This window comes from Peromyscus californicus, unplaced genomic scaffold (assembly GCF_007827085.1).
Source record: "Peromyscus californicus insignis strain IS unplaced genomic scaffold, ASM782708v3 Scaffold_18__1_contigs__length_77618521, whole genome shotgun sequence".
Classification (NCBI taxonomy): domain Eukaryota; kingdom Metazoa; phylum Chordata; class Mammalia; order Rodentia; family Cricetidae; genus Peromyscus; species Peromyscus californicus.
In genome coordinates, this window is record NW_026294480.1 from 52,565,702 (window position 1) to 52,578,806 (window position 13,105).

The following is a 13,105-nucleotide window of genomic DNA, read 5'->3' on the forward strand; positions in this document are numbered from 1 at the left end:
AAGTGTTCTTTAGGCAGCTAAAGGCCATGGAGATGGAACGGCCTGGTATGCTGTCAGTGAGACCTGCCTGTCCTTCCCTGTCTTTTGGGGTGACTCCATCATTCCATCATGCTATTTACCCTTCTTCCCTTCTCAGGGGTTTTCACTAGCTGGATGAGGACAATACAGACTTTATAGAAATCAGCCCCAATATCTACTGCCATATCACCTCCCTGATGTTCTTCCTGGGGATTCTGGACTTCTCTGTCATCACTCATAGACATCACAGCATCCTGACCCATGGAGCCTCCATGCAGCTGGCGTTTGGCTTTGAGAATTCCATTCTGATGACCATTGTGCTCATCATCTTCGTCAAGTATGTGATGCTGTCCATGAGACTCCAGACCAAGGACACCTGGGACAATAAGGCCATATATAAGTTCTACACAGGTTCTATTTATAGGCTCCATCAAGGTCTGGCCATACACGGTCTTCATGGCCACCACGATCACATTTTCCCACTCTTTGCCATCTGGTCCAGGTACCTGGCCATAAGGTGGTTAAATAAAGCCATGGAAGATACTGTCATGTCTTGCTAAGCTACTCACAAACATGAATACACTGTACCCAGATGCCACCCCCTTGGGGAACTCCAAGACAATGGACAATGATTGCGTCATCTGCTGAGAAGAGATGGTGACCATTACCAAGAGATTGCCCTGCAATATGTCTTCCATTCCGGCTTCATGTACTTCTGGATCTAGCAACAGCACCCCTGTCCTTCATGCTGCATGGATGCCCTGTGTGTGCCACTAACGCCACTGCTTCCTAAGCCTGTCAACCAGGGCTACCCCTGCCTCCCACCACTGCTGCTCTATCCCCCCAACCTTCCCTAGGACCCCTTCCCTTCCCTCTGATACCTCTAGGCATGTTCCCACTGCAGTCCACTGTGGGCCCTTTTCTACCTATCCTACTACCCATTGTGACCCCTCCGTCTCCTGGCACACGAACCCTTTCTTAACCTAGTGGAATACCCAGAAGCAGCAGTACCCCTGCCCTGGCACCTGATTCTGCCCCTGGCCCAGAGGCTGGTCCCACCCTTGCCTTTCTCTTACCTCTTCACTAGATGGGTACACACCCCTGACTCTGCCCACGGCTGTCCACCTAGGCCAGCGTCCCGTGCAACTCTTGCTGGGCTGACCACAGAGGAACCGAAGGCTCTGGAAGATGGCAAGTGTCAGCACCTAGAGGTCAGGCTGCAGGACTTGCACAAGATCCACATACTGCTAGACGCTACCTTTCTGCAGGTCAACCAGTGCTAGCCTCCTTGACTCTCCCCATGCTAGCTATATCAGCCAAGCCCACTGCAGAGATCTATAGGGATCATAGCTACCTACTCACCAAGTCTGAAGCCACCACCCTATCCCCAGGAGACAAACCACCAACACGAAACTAAAAGGCCTTGAGCTCCTGTCAGTGGGCCCTGCCAAGGAGCTGCCCGAGAGGGGACTTGACACTTCAGAATTCCACTGGTGCTGCCCCAAAACACTGGAGCCCTTTGTTGCCCACTGACACTGCTCCTGTCCCCAGTCTCTTGAATAGCCCTTGCTGGAACATGGCCTGGCACCAACTCCCAGCTCCCTCCTTGTCTGCACCAGGAATAGTAACTGTGGTTATGAGAAAGAAACAGGTTATTCAGGGGGTCTGGGGGAGGGAGAAGTTGGGTTCCCAGTTGGCTTTATGCCCTCCAAATCCATGGCAGTCATGGGGATGTCAGTCCATCTCTCCTCCTTTCCACTGCTTCTGCCCTGGACAGTGGTTCTGCAGGGCCTTGTAAGTAGAGCTGAGCCTCTGAGAAAGCCGCTGTTCGAGTTACATTCTATCGCTGTGACACAACACTCTGACCAGAAGCAATCTGGAGGAGAAGAGGGTTATTTCAGGTTACTGTCCATCACTGGGAGAAATCAGGGCAGACTCTCAGGCAGGAACCTGAAGCAGAAGCCATGGAGGAATAGGCTTACTGGCTCGCTCACAGACTCATGCTTAGCTAGCTTTCTTTATAAAATTAAAAAAGATTTATTTATTTTTATTTATGGGGAGGGATGCACACATGTGTGTGTACCATATGTGTGCAGGTGCCCATAATGTCAGAAAAGGACATTGAATCCACTGAAACTGGGTTACAGGCAACTGTGAGCCACCCGATGTAGGTGCTGGGAACTGAACCCTGGTCTTCTGCAAAAGCAACAAGGGATCTTACGCATTGAGCCATCTCTCCAGCTCCACCTAGCTTTGTTATGCAGCCAGGGACCACTTGCCTAGAGACCGGTGCTTCCTATACTGAGCTGGGCCCTCCTATGTCAACTAATAATCAAGACAGTCCCTCACAGACATGCCCACATGCCAATCTGATCTATACTACACACACACACACACACACACACACACACACACACACACACACACACACACACACAAAATATGTTAGGGAAATGAAGAGAAGAGTCGTAAGAAATGAGTCTGTGGGGGTTTGCAGGCATGGTTCAATCCCCAGTACTGATGGAAAGAAGGAATAAAAGAAATAGAAACAAGTCTCCTGCTCCCCCACTTCCTGCCTGTGGCCAGACTCTGCAGTCGTACATCACACTCCTTCCTGTTTTCTGCCCAGCTTCCCCTTGATAAAACAGAGTGGTTCCTGAGAGACCCTGCCATACCTGCCCCCTTGCTTCCAGGCCTCTGCAGGGACAGCCTTCTCCACCCTCTGCCCATGAGATCCTAGACTATAAGCATTTATCCATCTCTTCAACTACCTGGTGAAGCCACATGGAAGGGGGTAAGGCCTGTTTTGCCCGCCCCCAGTGTTTCACATAGAGTTCATCACCCTCTACATAGGTGTTCGTTTTACGAATGGGGACTAGCCAAGGGGTTAAATCACTATGGAAAAGGAGGGAGAAGGCCACGGAGCTCAGGCTGCTCTGTCCAGGCCTTCCTACTACAGCTGAGAACACTTAGAACAGACAGTTTGCCCCTCTTGTTCCCTTCCACTCTCACAACCTCCCAGGGCCAGGAGACTTGTGCCAATATGCACTGGCCTGGCCTCTTATGCCCACAGTGAGGCTATGCAGCGCTCGCCCTCATCCAGGCATGATGCTCTCAGACAACACCATAGCTCCTAAGGCTATAGACACACCGATGATTCCTCCCGAGGTCACCTGAGTAGCGGCTGCACTCGCCCACACCTGCTTTTAATCCTCTAAGTTCCTTCCCAGCCCATAAATGTAGCCATTGTTCTATGCAAGCCACAGTGATAACTGGTTAGCCTGTTTCTGGATAGATAACAGATGATATAATTCTAATATACCCCACTCATTTAATAAACAAGCACTCACAAGTAACAAGAGTTCCTAGAGCTGTGGGAATATAAACTATATAAGATAACTGGGGAAAGGTGGCTCATTTCAGTATTCAAACACACGGCAGAAAGGCTTATTCGTGCACTAACTTCTGCAGGATTCATCTGTCACCTAATCCAGATATCCATCCAGGCGTTAAATGGAGTTGGAGGTCTTTTAACCTAAAACCGTCTGCCGCACCATTCATTATACCTAGAAACCAAACACAGAGCAGGGCTTAATAAATATTTGTCATGGGCAATGAAGACTTCAATCTGAATACCCGAGAGGTCACTAGGACAATTACACAGCTTTCGGCCTCTCTGGAGACGGCGGGCACCACTGTTCCTTCCTCTGCCAGCTTTCCTGCCTGGCAGGACTCCTGGCCTCTGACTTAAAGAAGAAAATGAAGGCGAAGGCAGGACGCATGCAGCAGCCTGCTCTTGTTAGCAATTACTGTTCTCTGCTCTTTGTATTGTTAAATTGTGTGCTTGGAGTGAAGGCCTGTGCACCTGCAGAATAAAACCAGGTGTGGCACGTCACTGACCCCTTGACAGCCACGGTGGCAGCAGTCATTCATGGCAATGGTGAGGGTTTGGTGGCAAGACGTTCTGAGCAGCTAGCAAAACATTAGTAATTTTAGTTTATCTATTTGTATAAATTTTTTTTCCATGTGAAAAAAAAAAACAGGAAGCACAACCTAAGACAGTGGTTTTCAACCTTCCTAATGCTTAAGACCCTTTAATACAGTTCCTCATGGTGTGGTGACCCCCAACCATAAAACTGTTTTTGTTGCTACTCCATAACTGTAATTTTGCTACTGTTTTGGATCATAATGTAAATATCTGACATGCAGGATATATGATACGTGACCCTGTGAAAGGGTAATTTGACCCCCAACAGGATTGTGACCCACAGGTTGAGAACCACTGACCTATACGCATGGATAGTTTTTGTAACTAAGAAGTTGAAGAAAGGAACCCAAGCTTATGGAGTCTTTGCTGGAGCATCGGGTGCTGTAACAGACCCTGTGCATTTGGGTTCTTTAGCCTTCACAACGACCCTACAAGGTCGATGATAGATAGACACGGGCCCTTTAGACTCTGGGGACAAATGAACTGAAAGGCCCACAGAAAAGGAGGTCAAGACTGGCCTGACATGTCCGATTCCCGTGACTAAAAGGTCCAGCAACAGAGTCCTAGAGCCTTGAAATAACTGGATTTTTCAAAAATATGTGTACACATGTGTATGTAAGAACACTTTAAAAACATAAGAAGGATTGTAGGGATCTACACTAATATGACATCTTAATACATTGCTGTATCTATGCTGTTATGGCTTACATCTTACAAATGGCATCACAGAATCCAAATTTTTCTTCTGCAAAAAGCAAGCACACTTATACGTGAACATATATGTGTACATCTTTTTATATACTAATGCCTCAATATCCTTGGGGATTGGTACCATGGCCCTTGAAGGATTAATGGCACAGTATTTGCATACAGCCTGCACACATGCTCCACATACAAATCATCTCTATATTACATAATTTAACTATGTAAATAGTTGTATACTGCATTGCTTATGAAATAATGACAAAAATAGCTTGGGCAGGTTTCCTATGAATGCAATTTTTTTCTGGATTTTTTTCAGTGCTTCAGACCAAACCTAGGGCCTCACTCATACTGAGCAAGTACTCTGCCACTCAGCTACAGATATGCCCTAGTTATTTTCAAATTGGGGTAAGTAGAATCTGCATATATGGAACCCATGACTACAGAGAGCCGTGTGTGTGTGTGTGTGTGTGTGTGTGTGTGTGTGTGTGTGTGTGTATGCATGTCAACATGTCTAAATATGACTCTCAAAATACATAAGCCAATGATATGAGTGTTTTCCTCTCTACAAAGAGATTGCAAATTATCTTTATATAATTCTTTACACTTCTCTGTAACTTTTAAAAATAGATGGGCTCCATTGGTAAAATAATTGCCACATAATATAAGGACCTGAGTTCAATTCCTAGCATCCATGTAAAAAGTTAGGCATGATGGTAATCCCAGCACTTAGGAAATGGAGACAGAAGGATGCTGGGGGTCCACTGGCCAGCCAGCGTAACCTACTTAGAGAGTTCCAGGCCAGTGAAAGACTCTGTCTCAAAAAACAAGGTAAATAGCTCCTGAGGAATGCATCCAAAAGAAACCCCTGACCTAAACACACACACACACACACACACACACACACACACACACACACACACACACACAAAATAGATATTATAGGCATAAACTACCATTTTGATTAAAATTATCAAGTTTAAAATGCAATATAAAACAAAACAAATCAGAACAATGGAGATGAAAGCTTTTTGCCCTTGATGAGTTTGCTTCTATTAATTTTCTCTAGAAGAATATGCAATCTAATTTCCAGAAAATTCTTTTCTTCATTTACCCATTCACTCAACCAGGCGGTATTTGCAGAGCGATAAATTAAATATTGAAGTGTCCTCCTGCATGGGGACTCTGCCCTTCTGGATCACAAAGAGAAATGAAAGAGCAACAGTTATTGCTTGTGTCATTCTGTATCTAAACTAATAAACTGGAAGCATTAACCTGAAGGCATAGTAAAAATAAAATGCAAGATCCTAGAAGATGTTAAATATACAGTTTGAATAAAACTTGAGTTAGAACTTTAAATAAGTCTTGATATGCTTCTGTGAATATCACCAACATAAATTCACTGGGTCAGATTTTTAAAGCTGAAATGGCCACACATACTTGTACCCTGGCCCTTCAAATCTGTGAGAATCAAATAATTACATGACACAAATTTTAAAGCCATTCTGTAGCCTCTGAAAATTCCACAATGATTAAAATCCTGTTTTTAAAAGATCTAACTACTCTTTCTTTTCGTTCATCAATACCATATTGAAGTGTACAGTTTCTATAAACAACACTCTAATCTGTCATCCTTCAAAGCCAATCAGTGGCAAAACATATGGAGGCAGCCATCATGTGTGTGGGAGACTGACAATGGCCCGTCAGAAGCATCTACACTGTAGTGCCTGGACATGGTTTGTTTCCTCTTGAGACAAAGTCACAAATGTAATGACATTAAGGGTCTTGAAATCAGGGGATAATCCTGATCATCCACATGGACCCAGCATAATCACAAAGGTCCTGATAAAAAGAGTGTCAATCAGAAGAGTCAGAGAGAAGAGTTGAAGATGCTATGCTATTACTATGCCCTGGAAGAAGGGCTCATGAGCCAATGAACATAAATGTCCTCTAGAATCCAAAATACAATGAGAACAGACTCCCTTAGAGCATCCAATGGAGATGGGGCTCAGGCCACCTGATAACTAGAACCATCAGGGAGTAAATCTATGTTCTACTCAGACACGAAACTCTCGGTAGTTTGTTACAGCAACAATATATATGAACATGTATATGCATTTATATACTTATACTACAGACATTTAAATTATATACATATTACATACATACATATGTAGAATACATATGTATTTAGACTACTGCTGAGACAAGATCTAGAGCACGGCCCAAAAGAAAGCATACACCACATCTGTGCCTCTCTACCAACCATCTACTCCTTAGGCACCCAAACCACAAATTCTCCAATATTGCATGGGCCCCTTGTGCCCAACAGGCAACATCAATGTGCTTTGCAGGAAGCTGCTGAAGTAGGTGTCCAGGTGATCAAGCTCCCTGTCCTCATAGAACCTCTCAGCCTAGCCATGAGCTGGATGTCACTGAGCATGCTTAAGAGGATTACAGGGGCACTATCAGTCTTTGCCCTTCCAAGAGCCCATCTGATGCTGCCTGGGAGCTCTACCTCTGCAGGCCCTGCTCAACCTCCTTAAAGACTGAGAGGAGCAATGTCATACAGCACCCATGTGCCATCTGTCATTCAGCATATCAGTGACAAACTACTGGAGAGCTCTGACTTCTAAGGCCACTTCCCTCAAGTCAAGTATGAAGCAATCCTTAGAGGCTTTGGTTCACTTCCAGTTTCTCATCTGAACCCTCCAGTGTAATAAAAAGGGGCAACCTTTTTACACGGCAACACAACATTGCGATCCACAAACACGTGAGGCCACATCAACAGCTGTTCTAGTTTGATTCCTATTGCTTGGAGTAAAACAATCTGACCAAAAAACAACTTGGGGAAGCAGCATTTGTTTGGCTTACACTGCTGGGTCAGAGTCTATCACTGAGGGAAATCGGAGCAGAGACTCTTGAAGCAGGATCTTAAAGCAGAAACCATTGAGGCACACTGCTTTCTGTCTTGCTGCCAAGGTCATGCTTAGCTAGAGGTCTTCTACAGCTCAAGACTAACTACCGAAAGAACCGTGTCAACCGCATTGGGCTGGGCCCACCCACATGATTAACAATCAAGATGATTCCCCAAGACATGCCCACAGGCCAGTCTTACCTGGGCAACTCCTCAGCTGACATTCCCATCTCAGATGACTCTCGACTGTGTCAAGTGACAGTTAAAGGTAAGCAGGATAGTAGCTATCCTGGGGCATGCGTGGCCCATGAGAAGGTTGGGCATACCTAATACTGCAGACTTCAGGCAGGTGTTATCGTCAGCACTCCATCCCCAACTGGCCCCATGAATCCCAGTACTTTGCAACAAGCCTATTTGGGGGGCTTTGTTGCAAAGTACTAGATTCACAGAAATAACTTTCTCCTCTCAAGGATGCTGTTTAGCTCAAAACACAGAAATAGCTTCGCACTTCATTGTTCTATAAGAAGGCTTGGGTTAATCATATTTTGCTTTTACTTCAGTGATATTTTAGTGCCTGTGGTGGTTTGTATGAAAACGACCCCTATAGGCTCATATATTTGCATGCTTAGTCCCCAGATGATGAACTGTTTGGAAAGGATTAGGAGATGTGGCCTTGTTGGAGGAAGTGTGTCACTGGGGCATCAGCTTTGAGCTCTTAAAGGCCCATGCCAGGCCCAGTGTCTCTCCCCTTCTCTTGTTGTTGCCTGTGGATCAGGATGGAAAGCTCTCAGCTACTATAGCTCCATGCCATGCCTGTCTGCTTCCACCATGATGATAACAGGCTAACCCTCTAAAACTGTAAGCCAGCCCCCAGTTTAATGCTTTCTTTTATAAGACTTGCCTTGGCCATGGTGTCTCTTCATAACAATAGAACAGTAACAAAGACAGTGCCTTTTGTAGTCATTGTCTTGATATGACTGACCCTTAATCTGGTTCTCATAAACTTGGTGTCTTTCCTATTAGAGAAAGTGACAGAGACAAATACAGGGAAAGGCAGAGAGGTAAGAGCATGTTCATATCTTCTCATGGAGAGGAATAGCTAATGAAGACATCCTGAAGTTTCCAAGGTCAGCTCCCCTCTATTATCCTCAGGTTGCCACTCAGCCAGAAGGTCCTGAGACGGCTATGCATCTGTACTGGCTCACAGGGACTCCATTTGACCGGTGGGCACCGCATTGCCAGTTGTTAAATAGTCTTTCCATAACCCCTACTGTGTCATTTCCTTGACATTTGGCTAACACTGGGCAATCAATTTTTCAAGGGCTCTGACATGAGCATTAAGGAAAGGATAACCAAAGAAAATAAGTTGTGAATTTGAATATATGTGCAAAACTATCTTAAATATCTAGTATTCATGATTACTCCCTATGGAGGTGTTTAAAACCCTTTAGACAAGTTCCTCCTTCAAACAATCAGCCCTTTCTATACACCAACATCAACCTTTGTGAGCCTTCTACACCTTGTCAAAGTCAATCTTCTAGCAGGTATAAAAGGATCACTTTTTATGCCTTTTTTTTCCTCTGTCAAAGGATAAAGAAGAAAACAGAACGTCTGTGAAATAGGAAAGTGTGGCCCCATCTGTCTCCTGTCTCCAACGCATTGTCCCTATAACATGTCTGTTGAAGATTTCCAAAGCCTTTTGAACACCATGTTCAGGTTATTCATTAATCAGCAGCCATGCCTAGAGAGAGGGGGCCATTGTTCCTGGTAACTGAGCCATAGACTGAAATTTTCTTGAGAAGTGAAGATATCACTGTGGTTCAAACAAAAGATAAAAATAGCATGTACAATACAGTGTTTTGTAAAAATACATGTATTCAGCTTACTGTTTTCCAATGAACGATCAAGGATGTAACATCCTTAGAAAGTCATGCAGACAGGTTTGCTATAGGATTGATCTGAGAGCAGTGTACGATTTACAGACTCCCAAACGCTAAAACATCCATATATAACTTTTGACTTCCTAAACTTAACTACTCATCCCCTATTTCTCTTCAGATAACATTTCTTTAGCTTACAGATTTATGTTACTTTGTTTTTTTTTTATTTCTTAATCCATATTGGCATTAGTTGCTTTTCTACTACTGTGATGAGACATCACGACCAAGGCAACTAATAGAAGGAAGGATTTATTGGAGCTTACTGTTGCAGAGGAAGAAAAGTCTGTCATGGCAGGGAAGCTGCAGGCAGTGAGGCTGGTATAGCAAGCTGCGAGCCTACATCTTGAACTGCAAGCAGGAAGCAGAGAGAGCACCCTAGGAGTGGCACCAGTCTTAAACTCTAGAAGCACACCTCCAGTGACCTACTCCCCGCAACCACACAACCGATTGGGAAGACAAGCAATGGGCACAGAAACAATCAGCATCACTCAGAATTTTGCATGGACACGTGAGCATCTGGGCACTCAACAGCACCACCCAGGGGTAGCTGTGAGAGTCTTAGAAGTCAGCCTGGGATGGCCGCTCAAGGGCAGCAAAAGCACTTTATCCAACATGGAGACGGTTCAGAGTTCTATTTCCAAGAAGGAAACGGGGGAGAGAGACGAGGGGCAGAAGAAAAAGGAAACCCATGCAATATTACAACAGTTCATGCTCATTACCGTTTACTACTGTGAACACTGCTCATGAGTGATACCTTGGGCAGTGTCTACGTGTGTGCCTAAGTTTTGATGAATTTTAACTTTTTATGATGGATTTTCATGTACTTAGGGTACTAAGCAATAAAACATGTGCATTTATAACATACCTAACTCATAACTTCTTCTTTTCAATATTTCTATACTACGTAATTCATCTGTGGGTTTTTAGAAATTCTCACAGTATTTTTTTTTAAGATATGTCCACATAGAAGGGTCCATGCAGTTCAAAGGGACAGACTTCTAGTCCAGAGACACTGCTTCCCTGCCCTTCTGTGCTTACTTCTACACCCCTGGAAACCAGCAAGACACCAAGAGTGACGGGATTTCCCCTAAGGACTTCTCTTCCTGTCTTAGAAGAAAAGGCTCCTGTGAAATAGTTTAACCCGGTAGCAGAGGGAGTAAGGCTAGCCGCCTGCAGGGGAAGGACAGGCAGGGTGAAGGCATGCGGAAACTGGGCACACACACACACACACACACACACACACACACGCACGCACGCACACACACACATGCACACACACACAGGCGAGCCAGTAATCCCAGCACTCGGAAGGAGGCTGTTCGAGGGTAAGAGTTCAGGTCATCCTTAGCTGTACAGTAAATTCAAGGCCAGCCTGACATATATATATGCATAAGACCCGATGCATGGAATTGGTTTGCGGTCTAGTTTAAGGTGGACTAAATGCATAGAGGTGTAAGTTATACATATGTGTCATTTTAGGAGACTATCCACCCTGCTGATAAAGAATAAGATGAAACTCTAAATAGGGCGCAGTGCTCCTTCTGCTGGTTAGTGACTGGCTGCACAGGACACTTTTTGGCTAAAGAAATAAGGGGGATTTTCCTGGTTTGTTGTGCAACGCCAGCATATCTCAAAAAATGTGATTTTTTTTTTCATAGCTCCTAAACCTGAAACAGAACAACCAAGACTAGGCTAGCATGGTGGTGGCTGATCAACGTTCCCAAGAGAAAGGCAACTTACCCGGTAATTTGTCTCACTAAGCACCAGCTGAGCCCCACAGAAACCCATCTTATTTTTTTTAGGCACGAATTTTTTTTTCACTGAAAACAAATTTTCATTACAAGTGAAACCTTACCTAAGTTCATTCCAATATGTATGAAATGATACATGAAGCGTGTATTTGAAATAAATTCAAATGCTTCGTATAAGTAGATACAAAGGCTATATTTAAAATAAATATGGGGGCGTGGCCTATCTTGGGGGAACCGTTTCCCTCTGACATTCTTTAAAATTTCCAGTGCAAGTAATAAGTAAAAGAACACTGTGTCTTGGAGTCAGTTTTATCACTGGCCTGCTTTGGAAGGACCATCCTGCATCCCCTCGCATACCACAGTCTTAGTAACTGTCTCAAATTCTTTTTAGAACGAGGCCAACAGAAATGAATGATCACAAATACACCTAGGAACTCAATACACCTAAGAGATATATAGGAAACTCAGAATTCCATCAGGAACCCATGCCAAAATCAATGACTACTGACAATCATTACTGATTCTTCTTCCCATCTCTGGATTTTGCTTTAAGGAAATATAATTAACTCTTCTCTCAATCAAGATAAACAGTAATCTTTCACAAGAGTTTGGCAGGGCCCTGTGGCAGCCTTTCCAGTGAAGACTTTCTCTCAACTTACCTCACCCTATTGCTGAGAACCCCAGTCCTGGCCCCACTGACGCTGAAGGCAAAGTCCTATGTAATGCTTCCAACACAAAAGAAAATACTAAGAATCTAAGTTCTGGAACCCTGCCTTTCCAAAGGGGTTGTGAACTCGAGCACACCAGACCAAGGAGTTCAGGCAAATGAATAAACTTTCAGCTAGTGGCAGGACCGTGGCAGACTGTAGATAGGGAGAGGCTGTGAATTTGAAAATGTCCTTGCTTCAGATCACAAAGATCCTGATGGTGATGATGGAGAGATGGGTATGTATGTGGATCTATGTGCACATGCATGTGGAGGCTCAAGGCTGACATCAGAAGAGTTCCTCAGCAACTCTCCACTTTATTCTTTGAGGCAGAGTCTCCCAGTTGAACCCAGAGCTCACGGCTATGGTTAGTCTTGCTCGGGACCCCATCGCTGCAATTACAAGTGGCCTGCCCTGCCCACCCAGCATTTACTTGGGGTCTGGGGATCTGAACTCCAATTCTTCCAGTTGCACAGCAAGCGCTTAACCACTGAACCAGCCCTCCCAGCCCAGGATCTTGTTTCTGAGTTTTTGTGAGGTTGGTTGGTTGAGTGGGTGGGTGTCTTGTGTTGTTGGGTGGGTGGATTGAGTGAACAGGTTGTTTTCTTGTGTTGTTTTCTTCTTTGCTTTGCTCCTGAAGTACATATTGACATGTATTTCAAAGTACCACTTACAGATGATGTTGTTTGGGTTCTCTTTCTACATTCAACAGTATTTTCTTTGTACAGTTTAAAGTAATACTTAGCTTATAAAGACTCATGACAGTTAACATAGTCTGACAATTTTATTTATGCAATATAAAATTTTCTATAACCCCATTTAATTTCCTCCTTAAGTTCTGCTTAGTCATGTTTATACTGCCCCTGCCTGGCTTCTTTTCCATTGTCGTTATCTGTCTCTCCATTTACATTTAAATATCTGCCTCACTTTGTTTTAGCTTCTTTTTAACAACATAATGCCCAATTCTGGGGTTTCATGGGGTTTTTGTTGTTGTTGTTGTTGTTTTGTTGCTGTCTTTTTTATATGATATGAATTGATTTCTCATATTTTAGTCTGCAGACTATGTTTTCTCAATGGTGATT